The sequence below is a fragment of the Macaca nemestrina genome (assembly GCF_043159975.1).
Source record: "Macaca nemestrina isolate mMacNem1 chromosome 4 unlocalized genomic scaffold, mMacNem.hap1 SUPER_4_unloc_6, whole genome shotgun sequence".
NCBI classification, from domain to species: domain Eukaryota; kingdom Metazoa; phylum Chordata; class Mammalia; order Primates; family Cercopithecidae; genus Macaca; species Macaca nemestrina.
The window spans coordinates 385,001-405,246 of record NW_027257560.1 but is presented as its reverse complement, the minus strand read 5'-3'; the positions used below and the strand labels follow the sequence as shown (position 1 = coordinate 405,246).

At 47.7% G+C, this 20,246-nt stretch overlaps 1 pseudogene; it reads right to left on the bottom strand.

The window, feature by feature from the left end:
- LOC139361069 (SH3 domain and tetratricopeptide repeat-containing protein 1-like) overlaps positions 1-20,246 on the bottom strand; it is a 38,680-nt pseudogene that overhangs the window by 13,183 nt on the left and 5,251 nt on the right.

The window sequence follows — 20,246 nt, the reverse complement described above, 5'->3', positions numbered from 1 at the left end:
ACCCCACTCACTCATCCCCGCTCACACCCCACTCATCCCCGCTCACACTCCTGTTCACTCACACCCCACTCATCCCCGCTCACACTCCCGCTCACTCACCCCCCACTCACACCCCACTCATCCCCGCTCACACTCCCACTCACTCACCCCCACTCACGCACCCCTGCTCACAACCCACTCATCCCCGCTCACACTCCCGCTCGCTCACCCCACTCACGCACCCCTGCTCACAACCCACTCATCCCCGCTCACACTCCCGCTCACTCACCCCCATCACACCTCCGCTCACTCACCCCAACTCACTCATCCCCGCTCACACTCCCGCTCACTCACCCCCACTCGCTCATCCCTGGTGCTTCACACAGGCTACACCACCAGCCCCTCCCCCACCACCTATTACTTGACTAAATCCTCTCAACCCTCTGGTCCCACACTAAAGAGGCTTCCCTAATCCGGGGCCAACTGGTGCCCCGCCATCACACCACTCACACTTTTGTGGCTTCTCTGGCCTGAAGCTTCCATTCCCACACTCAGTCCCTGCCACCCGAGGACTCCACAAGCCCCATTTGTGGGTGGGGCCTGACACACTCTGCATGAACTGCTCTGCGGCTTTGGGCAATCACCCACCCCCTGTCCCCTGTGAAGTGGGATGACAGGTGCGCAGGCTGCCAACATACCAAGCAGATCACACGGGCACAAGAACCGGTGTCAGGGCCTGGCTCATGGAGGGGCCCCAAGTCCCAGCGCAGGAGAGCCTGCCTTGATCCCAGGGTTATGTCTAGGGATTCCCAGCAAGCAGGACTTTCCATGCTCAAGGCAGGATGGTCCCTGGGCAAACCAGGAAGAGCTGGCTGCCTCAGTAGGGCACAGAGGACCTGGCCCTGCATGGGAACCGCCTGTCCCCAGGGCGCTTGCCAACATCTGCTGCTGGCCATGACTCAGCACTTTCGATGGTGGAAAAACCACCCCTTGTTTCCGAATCACAAACCCCAGGTGTGCCCTGACCCGAGTGGCCCCGGAAGGCGCACAGGGGGAACTGGGGCACTCACTCTCCACATGGCCCATCTCCACGGCGACCAGAAGGGCCCACTCATAGTAGCCCTTGTCCTGCTGGGCCGGGCCCTGGCGGGTGCAGAGGTGGCCCAGCTACAGGAGCACGTGGGTGAAGTCCTGTCCACACTCCCTGCAGGGCAGCCTCGAGAACAGCCGCACAGCCTCCAGGAGGTAGTGCTGGGCCAGCCTTCTGGCACCCCAGAGCAGGCACAGGGTCCCGAAGTTGGCCAGCACCACTGCCTGGTTCCTCCGCTGGCCCAGGTACCAAGCCGCCCGTAGGGCGCAGTAGTAGCCCTCGGCTGCCTGCCTCGTCTGGCCTGTCCTCTTCAGAGCCACGGCCACCATGTTGGCAATCATACCCTCCTGGTCCTCGCTGGCCACCACTGCATCCTGGATATACTGCAGGATGTTCAGGGCCACCGGGCTCTGTCCATGAAGCACGTGCAGCCAGGCCAGGGCCACCAGGGGGTCCACGATGGCACAGACTCCGGCAACAGCACTGGCTTCCACCGCCTGTGTCATGAAGGTGATGGCTGGGCCGTGATAGCCACGGTGGCTGTACAGTTGGGCCAGGCTGGTGTGGAGAAGGCCGCGCAGCACGTGGCCTGTGCCTGGGGTTAGGGAGGCCAGCGCTCGCCTGAGGTAGTGGGAAGTCTGGGTGGGGCGGCTGTGGGGCTGGAGGGAGTTCTGGAGCACCAGGTTCACGCTTCTTAGCGAGCCGGCCAGCGAGTCCTGTGTCCTCAATGAGGCCACCATGACACAGGCTCAGCACGAGGTGGGGCAGGCACTTGTGGCCAGGAGTAGGAGCCAGGAGTAGATGTCAGCCAGCAGTAGGGAGCAGTCTGAGAGCCACGCAGCCTCTGGGGCTCCCGAGTCCCTGTGCAAAAGCAGCAGCAGCTCTAGGAAGGGCAGGGCCTCCTCGAGCTGCTTGAGGTGCACATGGTGCCTGGCCAGCAGGAAGCAGGCCCGGGCCGCGGCCTGCAGGCTCTGGCCACCCACTATCTGCTGCAGGGCCAGCTGCAGGAGCTATTCCTCCACCTCGGTGCTGCAGATGTGACCCGGCGTCCCCAGGAGCAGGGCCATGGCTTTGGGAACCACCTGTGTACACTTCTCCCGTTCTGCTTCCGGTAAATGCTGGCCAGGTTGGCGTACACAGCCACCACCAGGAACAGGTCCCCAAAGCTGCCCTCCAGGGACCCCAGTGCTTCCTCCAAGTACACCCGGGCCCGGGACAGCTTGAGCCTCCTGCTGCACAGCCGCCCCAGGAGGAAGCAGAGTCTGGCCAGGGCCATGAAGAGGCCAGCTTTCTTGGCCACCCCTCAGGCCTGTGCCAGGCGCCCAGTCAGCTCCTCCTCGTCGCTAAAGCTGCAGAACATGCCGCTCAGCCATGGCCATGCCACACCGTACAGGCCACAGAAGCTGGCCTTGTACCCGGGGGCGTTCAGGAACACAGCAGTGAGGTCAGGGCCTCTGGGTCCTCCCAGTCGTCCTCAGCTTCCAAGAAGAAGGAAGGCTCCTTGGGGTCCTGCAAGCTCATGTTGCTGGATGCCGCACAGAGACCCCAGGATGCTGGCTCCTGGGGGCAGCCTGGGCAGGTCTTGCATTGTTCTAGAACATTCTTCACCTTCGGCAGGGTCGCCTGTGGCTCCAGGCCCAGGCAAGGTGGAGGTATTTCTGCAAGTCACAAAAACACCTAGACAGATTAGAGTTCAGCATTGAGTCCTTGGTCCACTGGGGACAAGGTCCCCACATCCCCCCTCTCTGTGTCCCTGGCACAGCTTGCCATGAGCCCTTGAGAATTATGTGCAATGCAAACCCAGGCCTGGAGCACACAGGAACTCCGGCACTATGGGGACAGAGAGAACACGCCGGCCCGTGGACCGACTCTCCTACAAAATCACCCTCCTGTCCTGCTTTGTCGCCCACCTCACAGCATGGTTTTAGGAGACTATGTCAGCTCAGTGATCCCTCAGAGATGCCTTTCCCTTTAGAAAGAATCAAAGCCTTCTAACTGGACCCATGTATATGCAGCACTACAACTACAAATGTAACTTTTGTCAGCATATTGGGCCCCCCGGTGGGGTACAGGAATCCATGAAATCCTCAATAGCCAATCAGAGCTATTGATCAGCTCAAAAGCTGCTATGCAAAATTGGTAAAGCCACTGACGGCACAGGACAGGGCTGTTGTACCCATGTACCCATCTCCGTGCAGGGAAACGGACCATCGCTGCAGGAAGGATGGGAAAGCTTCCAGGCCCCTGTGGCCACCTTCACCTTCAATGGTCTGAAAACCTGAAGCCCACAGTTCCTAAAGGGTTAACAAAGGCCAGCGTGCTCCAGCAGCCCACTGGTGCCTGCTGGCTTTGGTGGATTCCTAGCCAAAGCCCCCTCCCAGAGGTGAGCAAACAAGCGCATTTCCTGTTGGAAAACCTGGGATGAAAGGAGGCATTACTGGGAAGGAAAAAACTAGATTTAAACAGACTCTCTGTTTCAAGCTCACATGTAAAAAATATTTTCAGTACAAACTGCCTCCTTATTCATCTGTAAAGCCTTGGAATTAAAAAAATAAATAAATATGATTTCGAGGCAAATGTCTGACTTGACTACACTAGATTAGCTAAGAAATCTCCCCAATCCGGCAGAGGCACACAGCCCCTCCCAGCCACTACCCTGGCCTCCGGGGCAGCTGGAGAGCCACGTGCCTTTGCTCCAGTGACTTTGGCAGAGGGTGGAACCACCCCCTCCCTGAGGCAAACCTACAACAGCCTTCCCTTCCCCACTGGCTCCCCTCAGGAAGGAGCAGACCCTTCAGGGACCTCAGTTGAGGCCCCTGCAACCTAAAGCTCTGCATTCTGCTACCCGCTGAGGGCAGTGTGGCCTCCCATCTCTGAGGCGGAGCACAGGGTGAACTGCAGCTTCTCCAGGTCATGAAGAAGGAACCCACAGCTACATGTGGTCTCCAGCAGTGGAAAGGATGTCCCACCTCGGTCGGTGACCAGGCAGGGGTCAGCATGTTCATTGGAAGAAGTGTGGGACCCCACGGCCTCCAGTGCCAGAGTAGACGGGAGGTTCAGGCCCACCTCAGGCGATGTCCCTCAAGTCCCCGGCCCACACCACAGAGGGGTGACAGCCACATCCATTGCCCACTGTACTCAGCTCTGTCCCCTCCCCCGGTGTTACTCCAAGACCCAGCCCATAACCAGAGGAAGCCTGAGCCACGGGCAAAACCTACCTTGTTCCTGCGGCTGCTCGGTCTCAGCTTCCTCTACTGAGTCTGGCAAGGGAGAAAAGAGAAGCAATGAACACCCCCAGCCAGCACCTCTGGTCCCATGTCAGGTTGAGCTGGTGTCGGTGTTGCAGGGTGAGAGCATTGCAGGGTGCAGGGGTTGAAAGTCATATCATCCTCTTCCCTCCTGGATCATGGGAACAACATCACTGGGGGGTGTACACTTTCTGCGATATTGGGAGTAACATCGTCTTCTGTGCCTTGGAATATTAAGGACAATATCATGGGGGAGCGTGTACATCTTCTGCAATATTGGGAATAATATTATCCTCTCTCCCTCTGCATATTAGGAAAGATATCACAAAGTGGGTGTTCACCTCCTGCGATATGGGGATTAATACCATCTTCTCCCCTTCCAGATATCAGGAAGAATATCACATGGGGGTGTACGGTGTCTGCGATACTGGGAGTAGTATCAACCTCTCAGCCTTGGAATATTAAGAAGAATATCACAGGGTGGATGTACACCCCCTGCCATATTGGGAGTAACATCAGCCTCTCCTCTCCATGGATATTAGGAACAATATCCCAGGCTGGGTGTACGCCTCCTGCTCTATGGGGAATCATATCATCCTCTCCCTTCCAGAATATTAATAACAATATCACAGGGCGGGTGAACACAGCCTGTGATACTGGAATTATTATCATCCTCTCCCCCTCCAGATACTAGGAACCATATCACAGAAGAGCTGTACCCTCCCTGGGATATTGGGAGTAATATCATACGCTTCTTCTGTGTATATTAGGAGTAATATCACCAGGTGGCTGTCCATTCATTGCTATGTTGGGAGTCATGTCATATTCTACCCCCCTGGATATTAGGATCAGTTTCACATGGTGAGTGTACACCTACTGTGATATTAAAACTAAAATCATGCTCTCTGTCCCTGGATATTAGGAACAACATCACAGGTAGGTATACACCCCCTGCAGTATCAGGAGCAATAATATGATTAATTAGTAAACATCAATGATCGATTTTAATAATTATCAGGCTGGTCTCGAACTCTTGACCTCAGGTGATCTGCCCGCCTCAGCCTCCCAAAGTGCTGGAATTACAGGCGTGAGGCACCGCGCCCAGCCAACACTTCTTGATATCCCTTTTTGGACCTCAAATTTAGCATGCCGAAAACACACTTTTGATTCCCCCTGCTATAACCCACTCCTCCCATAGTCTTCCCAATCCCAATAACAGCATCTCTAGTCTTCCAGTTACTCAGGCCAAAATCCTTGACATCATCCTTAAAACTTCTTTTTCTCTCTCTTGTCATCCAACCCATTTAAACTCTCCTTTCAAAATATATGCCAGACCTAACCACTTCTCACCTTTCTCATCATTTCCAACCAGGTCCAGCCCTCATCATAGCGCTCTGGGTTACTGCAAAAGCCTCCCAATCGCCAGCCACAGTGGCTCATGCCTGTAATCCCAGCACTTTGGTAGGCCAAGGCAGGTGGATCATCAGAGGTCAGGAGCTCAAGACCAGCCTGACCAAAATGGTGAAATGCCCCTACTAAAAATACAAAAAATTAGGCAAGCATGGTGGTGGGCGCCTGTAATCCCAGCTATCCCAGAGGCTGAAGCAGGAGAATCACTTGAACTCAGAAGACAGAGGTTACAGTGAGCCAAGATCGTGCCATTGCACTCCAGCCTGGGTGACAAGAGTGAAACGCCATCTCAGAAGGTCAAAAAAAAAAAAAGCCTCCCAACCCACCTCTCTCCTTCCGCCTTTCACCCTGCCTGCATGCTACCTTCCACTCTCAAACATTTCAGAAAAAAAAAATTATATCCACAGAGAAAGAAAGTACAAATGGGGTGAAATGTTTGGGGAATCTGAGGGAAGAGTATATGGGAATTCTCTGTACTATTTTTGCAACTTTTCCATAAGTCTGGATTATTTCGAATTCAAGAGTTAAACAAAGGAAAAAAAACACACTATCTCCCTTTGTGAATCCATCCTGTCTTTCCCCTGGCAACTTAAGGACGCTCTCAACTAACACATCTATTTTTTCATGAACACTAAAAGAACTCTTGCCTAGTATTGACTTTCTGTGCTTGGCAGTAGAAGTGTGTGTGTGTGTGTGTGTGTGTGTATTTCATATATATGTGTGTATATATATGTGTGTGGTGTGTATGTATATATAGAGAGGGAGAAATATATATATGAGTATATATATAAATATATAGTATATTTACAATGGTAATGTGTATATATAAAAATATATGTGTGTGTGTAGATATATATAATACATACCCCATAGCCTGTCCTTAACCAGTTCTAAATGTAGTCAGAAAAACACATACCTAAGCAGAGAATTTCAAAATAACATGATGAATATTTTGATAGAGGGATGGGTTGCTATGGAACACGCTGCTAAGACACAAAACCTCCTAGATGGGACAATGAATGAACAAACTTTTGTACCTATAGGCACCCCTCTGATATCCCCTCAAACGTTTATAGTTATATGCATTTGCTTCCCCCAGGACCCCTATTTCATAAGGGTTAGTCCTAGAGCCTAGCAAGTTCCTACTACAGCTGGCACACATATGCCATTCAAGAAACAGTGGCGGAGTGAATGATGAGTTAAGAACCATTTGTCAGCCAGTGCTCAGTAATACAACATGCACTGGTATGCAAATTATATTTTTGTTGAAAGCAACAGCAGGATCACAAATTATCTTTCCAGAGAAAGCAAATCTCAAAAGCTTCTTTACCCTACTAAAGCACATTATAAGAAGCTCCCCTTATATAAAAGAAAACCTCCTCATTTGTTATCAATGGCGTGTAACCCTAATAAGCCTCCGACTCTGATGACACCTCTTCCGTCCCCAGGGCTAGATAAAGGAGGTTCCGGAAACCCTGGTAGTTGTGAAGGTGGCTCCCAGCTCTGACACTCTTGAACCCTGCGGGCACGGAGGTCACACAGCAGAAGAACAACCGAGGGAAGCATCATCAGGCTTCGAATATGTTTGAACCAGAGACGGCAAATAGGCTGCAGCCAACTGAAAACACCAGAGATTCATGGTGGCCACCTAAGGGGTTATGCTCTTAAAAAACAAAAATAAAAAATAAAAATTAAAAAATTAAGAAAGGAAGGGGTCAAGAATCCATCAGGTCTGACTGAGACGTGTATCAGTGACTAACACCCCGTATGGTAAAAGTACTCCAGTGCGCTTTGGGTACTCACAGCTTCAGCAGTATTCAAAGGCGTGTGCTGCCCGAAGACTAAGCCACGGGAATACCCCCAGCAACACTGCCAGGAGAAACGTCTCACATGGATTTGGCTAGAAATACAGTTGTCTTTAACAAATTAACACTGAATAAATCCTGACTTATTAGAGCCTGTGAGAATGACATTCTCAATGATAATAGTTATCACTACAATCTCCAAACATCTGGGATCCTGCAGGGAGGAACTGTCACAGCGCAGGCCACATGTCCAGAATGCTTCCCAGACTGCCTGTTAAAGAATAAAAAAAATGAAACCCCCTCTAAGAATGTCTTCACTCACATTTAGCCAGTTGTTCCTTTGTGTGCATCTCTGTGCTAAAATGGCCATTCTTCCCCACAGCCTGAAGTCATATGCTACAATAAATGAGACTCACATGAAGCCAGAAACGTGCAGATGCGAGGAAACCAACACAAACGAAATGGGCTGGAGAGTGTGGCCAGGAGGATGGTACTTCCCAGGAAGCAATTACTTCATCTCTGCCCATGAAGCAGGCAGTTGTCACTGTTCCCCAGGCCCACGCCAGCCACTCGAAGTACGTTCTAACCAAACTACCTCCAACAATCAACGTCAATACACCACACAATTGGCTTCTGAAAGGACACCTTGCAACCAACAAGAAACTGTTAGCACAACTTTGACAAACTGTGCAACTAAAAACCTTGGAAAGGGATAAACACTGCCACATTTTGACTCCAATACTGTTACGTGGTAGCACTGCAATAATTCACTGAAACAAAAGAATGAATGAGGAATACGTTTATATAGGAATCAGAGGAAGCATGACTAATCATTTAAAGAAATAGGTCAAGAAACTGCTAGGTTCAAATGCTACCGTGAGACACTGTCAGGGCCTTAGGGAAATTCACTTCTCTTGGTCCTGTTTCTAGGTTCATCAAAAACCAGCTTTGGACTAGGGAATCTGTTGCTTCCCAAACCTTCCTTCTGTGATTCCAGCCCAGATTTTAGGACTGCTCTCCCGCTTGGTATATGAAAGCCCTTTCTATGTATAATAGCAAGAGTATATTTCTGTGTTGAATGCGGTTTGGGACCTACTCTATGAGGCAGAATATCATCATGTAACTTTAAGCATGACAAGGCGCACTCTAGATAAGGATGACACATAAGATGTGGCCATACACCTGTGCATGCCTGGCAGGGAGGTGGGGAAGTCTCATTTAATGAAGCCGGGGTGCCTGTTGCACCTGAACATCCTCAGTCCACATCAAGTTCACAATGTCCTTCTGACATCAAACCACAGGTATCACATACTTTTCCATACTTTCTACCCAAGATTAAAATATGCAGAGCACCGTGATAAAGACACCTCCATTCCCAGCATGTTGGCTCTCATTCTGTAGAATTACATACTTTCGGTGCAAATGGTGACCAGGTTCCAGCCGCAAGCAAGACTGGGCTCCGTGGGGACAGCAGGCCCTGCAGGAGCCACCACTCCTGTCGCCACAGTCTGATGCAGCTGCAGAGAAGCTGTGGCTGAGGCCATTCGCTTTGTGAGAGAACCGCACAGGAGGGAAAAGGTAGGGAAGGTCGGGAAGAGGGCAATGTCATGCTTCTGAGCCCAAGCCAAGCCATCGCATCCCCTGTGACTTGCACGTATATGCCCAGATGGCCTGAAGTAACTGAAGAATCACAAAAGAAGTGCAAATGCCCTGTCCCACCTTAACTGATGACATTCTACCACAAAAGAAGTGAAAATGAAGTCCTTGCCTTAAGTGATTATATTATCTTGTGAAATTCCTTTTCCTGGCTCATCCTGGCTCAAAAAGCTCCCATACTGAGAACCTTGTGACCCTCACTCCTGCCCGCCACAGAACCCCCTTTTGACTGTAATTTTCCTTTACCTACCCAAACCCTATAAAACGGCCCCACCCTTATCTCCCTTCACTGACTCTCTTTTTTGGACTCAGCCCGCCTGCACCCAGGTGATTAAAAAGCTTTATTGCTCACACAAAGCCTGTTTGGTGGTCTCTTCGCACGGACGCGCATGACAGGCAGGTGCAGAGCCAGGAAAGGACCAGTGATGAGAACAGAAAGGAATGCGTCTCCCTGTACACACCCTCGGATTTTATGACAATGTGCGCAGGGGGCTGAACTGGATGCCTGAGAACATTCCTCCAAGTTCTTTTGCTGATTTTCTAAATATTGGTGTAAAATCTGAACTCAGAAAAATTTTTTTTAAATCGCTTCAATCAACATCTTTGTCTAGTGCTCAGCATCATATCTACGTGATCATCTAGAAAACCAACTTTTGTTCTAAGGCTCACATACTCCTATAAAGTCCCAGAGATTTTACAAGGGAATGCACCTCTCATTCGCATCAAGAACACACACAACTACCATTACAGAAATGCTTAATTTGCTTACATAATTTTTTAAACACCCAGATTTGAAATACAACAGAGAAGACAACTTTTTGATAGCTCTGCTTTTCAACTGCGAACTGCGGGTGGAGAAAATAACCTGCCATGATTTCTAACCAGTCAACAACCTGTCTTCCCTGGCTGCAGTAGGAGCAATCTTTCTGAGCTCAGGATGAAACAGACCCCAGCTGTTCAGGGGACAGATAGTCATCAGTTCTCAGCGGGCTTCCCGAGTCCCAAATCCCCATGTGATACGTGGAAGTAAAAAGCTATCAATGACCAAGCATCTGAACGCTTATCCCACCTCACCATCTGATTCTCCTGCCATGCAAATTTAAAATTCTTAAGCCTACTATCAGAGAATAGAGTTGGTGCTGCATCTGTCTTCCTAAAATTACGGATAATTACCAGCCCACAATGGCTTCTAATCAGATTTGAGTAGTCCCTTAGACAGGAAGCTAAAGTGCCTTAGCCCTAAACTGAGAAGAAAACAGAAACTGGAATGTTCTAGATTTGATTTTTTCCCTCTTGTTCTAAAGTGGCTGTTCACGAATCTCCTTCTACTGTCTTGTTTATAAAATGTATGAGAAAGAGGGAAATTCAAAGATATGATAGAAATGGCCACGTTTTCTAGGTACAAACTTCGTGAACATTATTTTAGGTGCTGGGCTTTTTCTCCACAAATTGTGAGCCTGGAGGACATTTTCCCCCTCGTGGTTACACATTCAGAATCAGGGAAAGTGGCTTTAGCAGTAAAGAGGGGAGTGCACTGAGAAGTGACCGGACACTGAGAAGGGCAGACAGGGACTCTACCTCGGTGGCCTACAGCATTCCTGGGCCTCCACCTTTACTTTTCTATCTGTACAAGGGATCTAAAGGCCCGTGATTCTAGGCCACGACAGCTCTTCATACACACATACACTAACATCACACGCCTATGTGAAAAGTTGTGACACCTGGCTGATTTCCTGAAGAGGTTATCTTGTATCATTTCTACTCATGTACTCCACCTCCTTCCAGACAAGTATCTGAGGATGATGGGCTATCCCACAGCCATGTGTGTAACTTCTGCTGCTTACGATCCCTGTTCATATAGCATTTTCCAAAAGCCTATGGTGTGAAGTGACAGAAGAAAGAAGAAGAAGGTTCTTTCAGCCCATTCATTCATTCATTCAACAAATATTGACTGACTATCTACGTGCCAGGCACTGGTGATATAACAGCGAACATATATTTTTGTAGGTAGAGACAGACAACCAAAAAGTATGTTAAAGAGTGATCAACGCTGTAGAGGAAAATACACCAGGAAACAGGAAAGAAGAATACCCCTAGCCACCCTACACTGGGGTGGCGCTAGTGTTTACAAAATGGAAACAGCGGCCGGGCGCGGTGGCTCACACCTGTATTCTCAGCTCTTTGGGAGACTGAGGCAGGCAGATCACCTGAGTTCAGGAGTTCAAGATCAGCCTGACCAATGCGGCGAAACCTGGTCTCTACTAAAAACATAAAAATTAGCTGGACGTGGTGGCACACGCCTGTAATCTCAGTTACTCAGGAAGCTGAGGCACAAGAATCACTTGAACCTGGGAGGCAGAGGTTGGAGTGAGCCGAGAGGGTGCCACTGCACTCCAGCCTGGGTGACAGAGCAAGACTCTGTCTCAAAAAATGTAAAAATAAAAAAAAAATGTAAACAGAGAATAAGATACCAAAAGAAAGAACATGAACGATTAATTGTAACAAAAGCCTTTGTAAACTAATACTTTCCTTCCTGGATCCTTGTCCCTTACAAATGGAAAAAAGGGGCAGAGAGGGGGTAGCATCCAAATGATGTTTTAAGATGGCTTGGGGATTCAGATGTCTGACAGTCATACTCACGTACTTCAAGGAAAAAGCTCTAGCTCTATAAGCCATCTGGGCAATGGTTTAATGTCTTTTTTTTTTTTTCAGAGAGTTTTAAAATACAGGAAAACTTGTGTGTTTATTTGGCTGCTCTGTGCCCACACACGTGCAAACTCTGCTAACAGGTTTTTCCATGTTTTGCTGAATTTGCCAGCTTGCCATAAACAGGCTTCCAAGTCTTAATTGTCTATAAATAGCACAAACACCCAAAAATGCAAATCAAGACAAGCTGTCCCTTCCAATGCTGCTGCCATGATGACGGCGAGCGACCATTGGCCAAATCAATACGCGGAGACTGAAGCTGTCCGGCAGAGAGCACAGGGTCCACTGCTTTTCCCATAGCATTTAAAGAAACAAGCGGAAACGGCTCTCCACACAGGACAGACACATCCTTTGTTCTTTGAATAAATACTGCCAATGCCCAAAATACTTTCTCCATCACACTATCTATATGGAATTCAACTTCCTTCCAATACCATAAGTAACGCCAGTGATAGACTATGTTTAGCCATAGTGACCCATTAGCATTCTTTTTCCTCTAAAATGTTGAAATAATAACATTGAGTGTGCACTCACGAGGTGCCAGGCTCTGAGTTTGATCTCGTCTAGTTCTCATTGAAATCCTGTAAGATCAGTACCATATTCTCTCATTTTTCATAGATGAGGAAACTGAGGCATAGAAAGGCTAAGTAAGTTGTCCATGGTCACAGGTTATTTAGAAACTTTTCTTCAAACTTTCAAAAGTTAACTACTGCCACTATTACAAATGAGTTTTTGTTTGTTTGTTTTTTTGGGGACAAGGTCTTGCTCTGACCAGACTGGAGTGCAGTGGCGTGATGATGGTTCACTGCAGCCTCGACTTCCCAGGCTCAAGTGATTCTCGAACCTCAGACTCTCCAGTAGCTGGGATTACAGGCAGGAGCCACCACATCTGGCTAATTTTTTAATTTTTATTTTTTGTAGGAATGGGGTTTCACCATGTTGCCCAGACTGGTTCCAAACTCTGGGCTCAAGACATCCTCCCAGGTCGGCCTCCCAAAGTGCTGGGATTACAGGTGTAAGCCGCTGTGCACAGCCCTACAAATGTGACTCATACAAAGTCAGAGCAGTGAGCAGGAAGAGAACAGAGACTTCAGCCAGTCTCCTGGCTGTGGCAACACCATATCCCTCCTCCATACCGTAATGTGTCTACACCCACCAAGCTCCTAGACGTTGAAGGCAGGCCAGCTCAGAGACGAAACAGCAGTCAAGAAAGAGAAGATGCAGACACGCGTCTTGATTTCAGCTCGAGCGTGCCTCTCTGCCCTGCAGCTGCACAGGCAGAAACCAGGGGCCGTGAGTCTCAGGCAGTGTGTTTGGTTCCTGGCAGGTAATCTTTTGGGAGACCATCCCATACAATTAGTGTTACACTTCTCAAAAAGGAAGTGTGACTTTTATAGAAAAATCGATTCCATTTGGGAGAAAGGCCTAATAAAACCACAAAAGGATAATACATTCATACAACAACAAATTCAATTCATCTGTCAAAAACTGAAATCCCAAATCCCTCTGGGCACACAGCTGCTTTTCTGAGCTGAAATTCAACTCCAATTGAGAAACAGGTCAACTTTTCTAAAAAGATTTCTTTTTCACATGCCTTCAATAAAAATTCCTTTCCTTCACTTGTCATTTTCCAGATTTAATGGCTCTGTTGGCTTTCCTCTCATTCAGGCCGTGAACACTGACTGCATGTCTACTACCGCCCGAACTCCAAGGGAGGCACCCTAGGGAACACAGATGACCGCAGCACAGCGACACCCTCAAGGAGCACACACGGGGAAGGCAAGATGATACAATCGCAGACTTCACACAGAAAAGAACGTGCCATCCATACCCCGTCCCATTTCTAGAAAACAACGATGCCGACTTAGTAACATTTACCAAACAGCTTGCAGTGTGGAGGCAGGCACTAGGGGGCCCCGGGGCGTGCAAGCAACGTGGAGACAGGAGACGCCCCCACGCACAAGGGCCAGCCTGGGGGCCTGCAGAAATGCCCATGCATCTGGGAAGAGGGAGAGAGGACAAGATACTTAAATGCTCCAAAATGAATAGAAGCCTCCCAAGAACTTCCCCCGAAATGGGGCAGGGATTTACAAAAGACCAAACCGAGCATGCGCAGTTACCTGAGCATAGCGCCACCAGAGCAAGCTATCAAGGAAGAAACAGGGTCACTAGAAGCCTGAGCCTCTACTCCCAGCTCTGCAACTCATTCACCCTATGACCTTGGTGAAAGCTCTTAGCTTCTGTGAGCCACAAGAGAATCATGGAAAAACAGAAGATATGAAAGTGCTCTACCTTTTTCACAGAACTGCTGAGGGAATAAAATCAGATAACAGATTTTAAAATTCTCTGTGAATTACAAAGCAAAATGCAAACGTATGAAATCATTCTTACCATTAATAACAGCACTGTAAAATTAAGAGCAGAGTTAAGACCACAGCATTTTCCACCCCCCGACTCCCGAGAGAAATAGTGAGTCCAGCTGATGTATTTGGGCAACCCCAGTATCTAGGCTTTGAGAGCCTCAAACCGCTCATGAACTCTGACAGTATCACTCCAGTCCAGTGCTCATTAAGTTCTCCAAGACAGCCAACTGACATAGAATACTACAGCTTTTTCAGCTGGGCTTGAAGCCCTCCAAGCTCACAGCACAGCTAAATAATGAAGAGGTTTTCTGCCACTAGACTCAAAAGCTGGCTTTTGTAAATTCCCATAGAAAGAACATTCAAGGCCAGGCATCGCGGCACATGCCTGTAATCCCAGCAATTTGGGAAGCCGAGGCAGGAGGATCACCTGAGGTCAGAAGTTCAAGAACAGCTTGGCCAATATGGCAAAGCCTCATCTGTACTAAAAATACAAAAATTAGCCAGGCATGCTGGTGGGCACCTGTAATCCCAGCTACTCGGGAGGCTGAGGCAGGAAAATCGCTTGAACTCAGGAGGCCAAGGTTGCAGTGAGCTGAGATCACGCCACTGCACTCCAGCCTGGGCGACAAGAACGAAACTCCATCTCAAAGGAAAAAAACAGAAAGAGCATTCTTTTTTGCTGATGTTAAATTTCCTGTGCTTAACACAGAGAAATCATACAACACTGAAATCCTGAAAAACATATCATAAAAAGCATTTAGTGACTGAAAAGACATTCAATATAACCTGTAACAGTGAGTTCCCCTCCTCTTTCCAGCCAGCTCCACTAACGCTGTGACCCTCAACAATGCTTTCACTAACACAGAGGAAAATTAATAGGACCGCTTACCCCTCTCAGCTGACAGCTAAACCACTGTTTCTCCCTGGGCTCACTAAAGATGACCTTACCCAAAACCAGGCTGCAATGACCCTGTAGATGTTGACTAACGATTTCAAAATTCCCATATTCTTTGTCCACTCCTAAGGAAGATGAACGGAAGCCAGGTGTCTCCAAGTCAGAACTAACAGAGGCCTTAAACATCAGATGGCCCGTTCCCTTCTTTGACAACCGGGGGATCTAAAGCTGAGATTATGGAATAAAACAGCCCGTTTAATAACAAAGCGAAAACCAAAGCCTAGTCACCCAACCTCTGGTCCAAAACTCCTGCAACAACCCAGCACCCATACAAGATGAGTCTCCCTAACCAGAAACTCTGAAATCCTCAACTTTTGAGTGTCGAGGTGATGCTCAATGAAATGTTCATTGGAACAGCTCAGACTCTGGATTTTTGAATTCAGGATGCTCAACCAGCAGGTATAATGCAAATATTCAAAAATCCAAAAAAGGAAAAAAATCTGAGACACTTCTGATTCCAAGAAGTTTGGATGAGGGATATTCAACCTGCATTTTTTTTTTTTTCTCTCTAATGAAGGAAATTAAAAACGAGGCCCGAGCAAAGTCATTCAATCCATACTAAAGTCATTCAATAGTTTAATTAGTACCCATTTAAAGTTAAATGCTACCCGCAGATATTTAAAAGGATGAATACATACATGACTATAATCCCAGAACTTTGGAAGACCGAGGCGGGAGGATCACCTGATGTCAGGAGTCCAAGACCAGCCCAGCCAGCATGGTGAAACTCCATCTCTACTATAAATGCAAAAATTAGCCAGGCGTGGTGGCGCACACCTGTTATCCCAGCTACTCGGGAGGCTGAGGTACGAGAATCGCTTGAACCTGGGGGGAGCACGTTGCAGTGAGCCGAGATCACACCACTATACTCCAGCCTGGACCACAGAGCAAGACTCTGTCTCAAAAAAAATAAAAATAAAAAAAAAGAAAGAAAAAAGAGAATTTAAATTGTGTTTTCACATGGAGCCCATGTTCCCAGAACACAAGCCCTGCTCTATGCTCCAAGGGCACACAGGGTGCCCCTTTATCTAATACTCACCGTATTCCATGGCAGCCATTAGCACGCATCTGTCCATCGCACTAGACTTCCTGCACATGAGGCAGGGATCATATATTATTACCTTTCTGTCCCCAATGTCTGGCCTAGAAGACACTCAGCAAATGATTCCTGAACTAAGTCAGTTACTAAGATATGTTAAACTTGTATTAACAAAATTGATTTAATAAGTTTGCCAATGCAGCCTTCATACCACACAGCTTAAATCTCAACCTGCGGATTTATCTTGTGTACTGCTAGATTATCACCTATTAACATTCAGGAGGCACCTAGTATGTGCTAGGCATTACTAATTGCTGGGGACCTAGCAGTGACAAAACAACATTCCTTGTTCAAAGAGAAGTTCTAATATAAAGAGGAATAGAAGGAACATGCTAGATTGATGAAAGAGATAAGAAAAGGACAGGCTGCCCTGGGAAGCACCTGGTCTTGTCTGGATGGTACATAGTTAACGAAGTCTGAGTGCTTCATACAGCATAAGGTCATCTCCTCCAAAAAGCGAATGAAGCTTTGATTCCCCAGTACCAAAAGTCATCATAAAGATGTGCACAGCCATATGCTTAGTGTAGGAAGTGAAACCAAACAAACAAAGCTCCAACTTCCACAGGCAACGGTCCAATTATGAAATCCTCTGGTTACGTTCAATTGAAATTCAAGGTATTCAAGAGGCCAATATTTAAGTGATAAATTAACCCAACCACTTAAAACTAAAGTAGTCTTTGGTTCAAGGGGTAAGGGTATAGTACCTTTTACAAATTTATTAGCTCTTAATATTTACATTTAAATATGATGATGATGGTGTAATAATAACTTTACTAAGTAGTTACTATGTGTTAGGCACCAAACTAAGCACTTTACACACACATTTGCATGATCCTGTGAGATGATCATGACCCCCTGTCATCCCATTTCATAGATGAAAGTCAGGTTTATATAAGCTTAAAAAGTTGCCCCAAATGACACAGCTAGTTAGCAAAACCCAGGCAGCCTGACTCCATAGGCCTTGTTTAAAGAAGTAATATTTATAAACTGTCCAGCACAGCGGTGGTACAAACAAGAGTTCAATAAATGCCTAAAGAGTACTTCATACCATGAAGAAAAGGTGGAATGGGTAGAGATCAGAGTAGAGTGAGTAACCGGTAAATATACTTCATGACAGGTAGTAACAGGATGTGACATTTAGGCTGTTTCCACATTTGTTTGCATAACACTTTTTCACAGTTCTAAAGCACAAGAACCATTCTAAGCTGGTGAAGGCATAAGGCATGTCTATGATCCAGGACTCCAATTCACTGTGGATCAGGGCATCTCAACCTTTACTCAACCTTTACAGTATATCAGAACCACCTGGGGGTTTTTAACAGCACTATACCTGCCCAGGCTCCATTCCTGCAGATTCTATTTCAACTGGTCGGGAGTAAGCACACATGCTTTTTTCACAGCCCCCAAGATGCAGCTAGGTTTGCAAACCACTGTCCAAGATGCTCTCACACTTCCGCTCAGTTCAACACACACTCACTGAGATTCTAAGCACTATGAATTGGGCTAAGTTAACAAGTCAGGCTCCACTCCCTAATAATATAGACAAAGAAACCAAGATCAGAGATTTATTCCAGTCCAAACCAAACAAATTGCCGGGTGAAAAAAATGCCCTGGCATAGTTTGTCATACAAAACAACTTCCTGCATCTTCCCAGTCAGTAGCCTAGAGACTGACTCTGAGCCATGAGAATTCAGAATCAGGGGAAAATGCCAGTCTGAGGCATCTGCCACACTCCTAGCACACCCCCAAAAGCGCCCAGCTACATTTCACATCCACTGTCCTAACAGGGGTCGAAATAGAGAAGAGCAGTGCAATACAGAAAACAGAGCCTGCTGGGCACCAAAAGGCTGGGGAATTACAGTCCTAGCCCTGCTACCAATCGGTCTACTCACTTCTCTCTGGTTCTGGTGTGGCCAACAGTTACGCGAGAGGTTGAGACATAAAAGCACAGATGTCAGACAAGCTCCAACATCCAAAATACATAGAAATTAAAAAGCATTAAGGTGATATCAAGGAATGTATAGCATCAACCAGAAAAGTATCTGAAGTATTCGTTTTCCCATTCTTAAGAAATCAAAAGTGGAAGCAGAAAATTGAGCAATCAGCCTACCAAGTTGACTGGGGCAACAGAATACACTCACGGATTCTGCTCACAACAGCGGGGGTGACAGACCAAAAGGAGAACTGCAGAGCGTCCCTCTCTCCTCTGTCCACCCATGCCACCAGTACGTGAGTGCGTCCACACGAAGCGCCCAGTCTCCTGTTCCACTGACGCCAGCGTCCACTCACCGCAAGCCTACTAAGTGCCACATGTGCTACGATGCTCCCTCATCTCATCACCATAGACATCCCTGCTGGAGGTGAGTATGTGACAGACGAAAATCACGGAGGCCTAGGGAGGTTGAGACCCGCGTTCCCACTGCAGTGAGGGTGTGCTTGAGAGGGACACCACGGCTGGGCCCTCCATGCCGCTCCACTCACTAATCACTCCCAGACCAGAGCAGCGAGGGGGAATTTTCTTCCTCTCACTATTTTCAGCCCCTTGGCTGACCCAGCATTCCCCAGAAAGCTATCGAATTCTGGCAGCTCTGAGACCACAAAGCCATAAACGCACGGGACACACAGCCCATCTGTCTCTAATGGGTCTTTTACTTGTCATGCTGGTCATTTCTAAGAGCAGATGGGTTAAGAAAGACTTGGCAAGTTACCACGAAATGACCCCTCCACTCTTCCCTGGGGGAAGGCTGACTAGCGAGCAGTCAGGCCGGCTTTCTTCCCCCACTCCCTGCATTCCTGTCCCCAAGGAGCCACAGACAATCCCACCAAATATAAGCAGGAGACAGCCACCTCCTTCCTACAGCTGGAGGGGGGAAGGGTCCTCTCGGGCCTTTCTAACTGCATGAAAACCAAACTGTGAGCTGTACTGACCCGGGCCTCACCCATGTTGCAGGCGTGTACAACCCAGGTGCCCAGTGGTATCATCAGGCAGAACTACAAATGTGCTTTCCATCGTTTTCATACAATGATTCCAGAACCGCTATCCACACAGCTCCACTTCTCACATATACGACGTGCTTCACGGATTACACAGCATGTTCACCATGGCCCTCATCTGCTCCTCCCAGCAGCCTTGTGTGATCCCTTGAGGATGCTTCCTCATACTGAGGTTTGAAACCAAAACTTTCCCAAGAACATCCAGCTAGTGTTAGAACCAGGATATGAGGGCTTCTGATTCTAGAACCAGTATTTGTTCCACTATTCCACATGGGCCCCTCCAGGGATTTCTGCCTGATCTTAAAATGCAGACAGCAAATCTGTCTCTCTACAGTCCTGGGTTCCCTATAGACAAGAAGTGAAACTTCTAAGAGAAAGCTTATACTTATTTGGAAGGCTACCTGGGATATTTCTTTTAAGTTAGTTTGTTCATGTTTTGGAAAGATTGTTCCAATGGCAATGCGGGGCATGAAGTGTAGAAAGGATTCCATGATGAGGCAGAGAAGAGAAACAATTCGGTGGCTCTTACAATGGTTCCAATGAGGCATGAGGCTCAAGCAGAAAGGACAGAGGGAAAATGCATTAGAAAGAAATGCAAAATGAAGTCCACTCAGACCCAGGATGGAAAAAAGGGGATTAAGCATGATGGTGGTTTCGAGGTTGAAAGACTGATGAACAAGGACGTCATTAACTACTGCAGAGTGGTATCTGGGGCCTGGGTGCACCAGTTGGTTTAACCATTCACCTGCTGAGCAGTCTCCGGGCTGTGTCCAGTTTCTAGACTTTATAAATAATGCTGCTATGAACAGATACATATAGGTTTTTGTGTGAACATGAGTCCTCATTTCTCTGGGATAATTGCCCGTGAATGTGAGTGCTGCCTCCTACAGCAATTGCACGTTTAGTTTTTTAAGAAACTGTCAAGCTGTTTTCCAGAATGG